The following is a 5506-nucleotide window of genomic DNA, read 5'->3' on the forward strand; positions in this document are numbered from 1 at the left end:
TGAGAAACTTTTTCCACTGTTGGGGCACTTGAATGAATCTCTCCCATGTCAATTACCTGGTGTCTCTAAGAAAGGTAGACCTTGAGCAACAGTCTACTAACACTTTTAAGGATTTTCACCTGAGTGTCCTCTCTGGTGCATGTTGGAGTTATAAGAGAAAATTTTCTCATGTTCATTACGTTGCTAGAGCGTCTGGCCTATGGGTTTATGCTGACGGTGAGTAACAGGGGTATTTTGACTGAACCTTTTTCTTCATTCAAGACATTTGTGAGCCTCTGCTCCCATGTTTGCGGGGTGTAGTGACAGAAATTGTATGTTCCCACCAAATTTTTGCCACATTCTACACTAATACACTGATTTTCTTGTATTGCTTCTGCCCTCTGGTTCACACAGCAAAGAAACCCTACACCTCCCATAGGTGTGCAGCAGTCTCTTTCTCAGCTCCAGTCAGTTTCATCACTTCAGAACCCTTTCAAGATAGAGAACCTATAAATGTTCAAAAGTGGCGAAAGTTTTCCTCGAGTTTGTGCCTTCTAAGTCATCAGAGAACTCACACTGCATAGAAACAATGCAATTTCACTTTGTCCCAGGTTCAAGAAATCAGAGAATTTTCATTCCATACAAGGAACATAAATGGGCTTCCTTGACTGTATTTCCTTCAGTCTCCCAAGTTCTCTGCAACTTGGGGCCTCCACTAAGGACAGTTCCATTTGATCCTCTGGGGGAGACACCCTATGTCCTTCTGATTTGCCATGATGTTCTCTCTGCCAGGACTTGAAGGATACTCCATGCTGGCATAGCCAGGGAGGAGCTTTTAGCATAGGTGTTGCCAGCAGAAAGGGAGTGTGGAAATTTCTCCAAGTTCTCCAATCTATCTTCCCCTAGTAAAGCAAGAGGAAGCAAACCCTTATGTTTTTCCTATCCTGGAAAAAAGGAAAACATAAGCTTCCTCTACTGAATGTCAGAAATGCAGACAGGGACTTATAGTGCCTCAGTTTTACATTAACCCTCTATAGGGTACAACATACTAAGAATCAGAGCTCAGAACAGCTTTGGAATTCTCCAGTAGGCTGAGCACCCACTTATCTGATAAGCCTCTGGCTTAGGTCCTTCAGAAATGGGTGGGATGGAACAGGGGCCATGTTAGTGTAAGGCAAGCATGGCTGAGAGTGTGTGCCACCTTAAATTTCATACCCTGCGTCCCTCAGTTTCCTGATGCCAGTGAGGAAGGAGAATGGACAGTGTGGACATGGAAAAAATGTAACTCCTTGGCAGCAGTGGGAAAGTAGAACTACCCCCAGGGACCTACCACCCAAAACCCAAATGACTCCGTCCCAACAGTTGGGAGCCTTGCTGGGGAGACCTCTCATCTTCATCCTTACCTGAAGCTGGGATTCTGGGGCTCAGCACTCTTGCAATTTTAGACACTGAGATCTGTGTTTTTCCTCCTTGTTCCATCAGGGTGCTTATCATCTCCTCATTTGGAATATGAGACTGTTCACATAGAAAGAAACAGATTTCTAAATCAACACTTTCCTTTACCAAGCATGGTAAACAAGGTAGTCTTCTTTACTAACCTTAACTATAGACATACTTCTTTTCCTTTTTACACATATTTATGTGGTCCTCTGATATTTCTGTGATGAGATTTGTACTTTTCTCATTAAAACAACTATAAAAAGTACACGTTTGTTTTTGTCAGATCCTTGAAAAGTATCTGCTATGTACCCCAGTAAAGGCCATATCCTTTTAATCCATTCATATGGGTACACACCTATTGTGGGTGGGACATTCTGGTTACATTGTTTCAATTGGGATGTGACCAACCCAATTCAAGTCAGATCCTAACACTTTACTGGAGCCCTTTATGAGAGGGTAAAAGGCAGAAAAACAGTGGGAGGGAGGAGAGAAAAAATAGCCCCAGAGAGATGCTAAAAATGACACACAGACAGAGCTCAGAACAGCTTTGGAATTCTGTTCCAAATTAGAACAGAATTCTAGAGGCAAAGCCACTGGAATCAGATGTTGAAAGCAATGGAACCTGGGAGTAAAGGACAAGCAGATGCCAGCCATGTGCATTCCCATGGGGCAGAGGAACTCCGGATGCTGGCAACCTTTTTTCAAAGAAGGTATTTCCCCCTTCATACCTTAATTTGGACATTTTCATTACTTTAGAGCTGCAAATTTGTAAACTTATAAAATCCCCTTTGTAAAAGCCAACTAATTTCTGGTATATTACATTCTGGCAGCTTTAGCAAACTTAAGCAAAGAACGAGTTTAATAATCTAAAAGAGCCTTGATTCTAATGTATAAACATAAAATAGAACCACTTTTGACTGGGCAACTCCAAAGGACAAAAAATAAATAAATACAATGAAGGATAATGAGAAAAGATTTGGGGATCAGAGGAATATGAGGTTAGAAATGAAGTCTACTTCATGTTCTGTGCTGAAAAAAGAAATCAAAACCCAAACCTCAACCACCTCAAGAAAACACAGACATAAACAGAAATCTCAATCCAGAATTTTTATAAATTACTTTTTCTCCATATTCAGCCCTTATCGGAACAGCTGTGATCAATTTTGGGCACCACAGCTCTGGCAAAGTGATATGGAGAACATGAAGATTCTTGCAGCAACAGAAAACAAACAAACAAACAGCAGTAAACCTTTTGCTGAATCACTGTAAATATGTTTATGGTTGTGATTTTCTTTACCCAAAACTGATAGATGAAATCAAAATACAGGATGGTTCTTCTGACGTGTGCTTCAACATAGTTGTGATTGTGACATATATATGGCCTTCATCTATGTTCTTTGTTATTTGAAGACATTTGTCTAACATTTTCTCATGAGAAATTTTGTACATAGAAAAAAGTTTCTAAAAAGTTGCACATTGACTACCTCTAGATTCTGCATGACAATCCAAACGTTAGTGTTTTTTTTTTTTTTTAACATTGTAGGAATCATTTAAAATCTCTGCCCAGTATCTCCTCTCACTGATGCATGGGTTAATTTAGATAAACAGTCCCCTATTTTGGAAGTACTCATTGGTTCAAAATACCCCAAGTTATAAATAATGACTGAAGAAAACCTCTGAGCACACATATGCTGTTTGTGGAATTATTAAGGGCTATGACAGCTTGTAGGCAGGGATGTTTGTGCCACTGCCCCTAAACTTTTTAATCGATCTTTGGCAGGGGATTAAAGATTCAATGGAGAATACAATGTATAAGAGAGCTTAAAAGAACAAGTTGGAAGGAATAAAAAGCTCAGAGCATGCATGCCCTCATGTGTATCCATGGGGGGGTGGGCTGTCCCCGGAGTCTATTTGTTCTGCTCTAGGGATCCCACTATGGTTCAGCCGCCCCTGCCTGATGGGCTCAGATGCCCCAGGCTTGAGTCCAGAGTCAAACATTAGAGTGCTGACTGTACCACTTGGCAAACATCTAACTGATCCTCGTCAAGGGAACTTTAGATCAAGGTAGGCTCCCAGTGGAGCTTATGTGGGGAAGGTGAGTGTCTAAGGGAGAGGACCTTGGGCATAAGTGTCTCAGGCTTCAGCCCTGAAAAATAACTCCTTATTCACTGAGACCACAATCTCATAACTCTTCTGGGCCCTGTCCTTGTAGAGGCCCTCATACTGGTACCCTGATGTCCCCACTATTCTTTAAGATGTACATGGCAATATCTTCTAAGCATTCAGGTGATTAAAACAGCACAAGACCTCCTTTAGACCCAGATGCATCAATAACAATTTCACATCAGGAACATGGATTACAGCGGCACAAACGTGGATGAGGGGGCTGAGAACAGGTGAAAACACAAAGAAAACAGCACCTCCAATTCATGGCATCTCATGAATGACTGCACCATAGTATCCATTCCTTAAAACCAGTCCCTTGTCCTCAGGACTAAACACTCTAAAGGAAAGAAGGCAACAGAGGCATCATGATATCCAGAACGGTAGGGTCACAGTAAACTTATATCAGCAGTCTTTCCCTGCTGGTCTGCAGTGCTCCACGGCCCTCATCCTTCAGCAAAGGCTCCCACTGAAGTTAGATAATCTCCACTCCACATGGAAATGGACTCCATTCCCCAGCAGGTCTTAGGCTCTCTCTCTCTCTCTCTCTCTCTCTCTCTCTCTCTCTCTCTCTCACACAGACACACACACACACACACACACAGAGAGAGAGAGAGAGAGAGAGAGACACTGTCAGACCAAGGAACTCTGCAGGGGGGAAGCCCCTGACGACAGAGATCTTGGTCTAGGCGTACTGTCCCACATCACTGGGCCTGGGACTGCCATTGTCTACCCAGAGACACTGTGTTGCTCAGAGGCCCTAGCAAAGGGGATTATGCCACAAGAGTCCAGTCTAATCAATGCAGGGGTTTCCTGCCACAAGTAGCTCTCAACACTGGAAGTACCGACATCCAGAGGGCAGCAGAATCCCTTTCCTCACCTAGGGACACATAGGAGCCTGACCTGCAGAGACGCCTTCTGGTACCCAGTAGCTGCATCATCAAGGATGAGTGGAAGCCCCAGCCGCATGAGATAAACCAAGCATAACAATATAACACCCATGGGCTTGGAAAATCAGATCGTCATGAAACCTACAGCCCACGACACAAGGCCAGGACCTGCATGCAAATCTAAACATGCTGTGTGTGTGATAAAATAAAACTCGAAACAGGACCTCAGTTTTCTAGCTAAAAGGTTCAGGATATAGTCGAAAATCATCCTTCATACAAAACCCCAGGAAAATTACAATTTGAATGAGGAAAGTCAATCAACTGAGGAAGAATGGAAAAAGAGGAATCTGATGTCAATTACTGAGCAAGGAATTGAAAGGAGTTGCATTAAAAAAAAAAGGATTCACCAAGTAGTTAAAAATTCTCTTGACCATTTCACAAAATAAACAGACTTTCTTAAAAAGAATCGAACTGGAAACCATAGAACTGAAAAATACAGTAAGAGGGAACAACCACCTCATTGGACAGCCTCATTAGTAGAGCGGACGTGACAAGAGGACAGAGTTGTGAACTTGAGGGCACATCAACAACACCTACCCAATCTGAAAACCAGAGACAAAGACACACAAGAACTCAATAAGTCCCAGTGCCCTCATCCGCGTGGGATGGTATCAGAAGCCAACATCAGGTCATTAGAGTCCTGGAAGGAGTGGGGGAAACAGAGGGTGTCTGGTGAGCGTCAGAAGGAACAATGTGCGAAACCTTTCCATCTTTGGTGAAATATAAACCCAGAGAGTCATGAGCGGGGTGAACCCCAAAGAGGATAAACACAAAGCAAACCACACATGGGAGCGCCGGGTGGTGCCCGGATACCTGAATTGCGCGGAAAATCCACAGAAACTGAGAAGCTTGGGGACGACCGACTGGGCTCGGAGCAGGTGGAAAGAGGGTTCCCAGCTGCTCAGGCTCCGCAGGGGCTGATGGGGGAGCAGCCCCCCCTGGGGTGACACCGCCTGGCCCCGCCCCTCCCCTGG

Source organism: Tamandua tetradactyla, chromosome X (genome assembly GCF_023851605.1).
Source record: "Tamandua tetradactyla isolate mTamTet1 chromosome X, mTamTet1.pri, whole genome shotgun sequence".
NCBI classification, from domain to species: domain Eukaryota; kingdom Metazoa; phylum Chordata; class Mammalia; order Pilosa; family Myrmecophagidae; genus Tamandua; species Tamandua tetradactyla.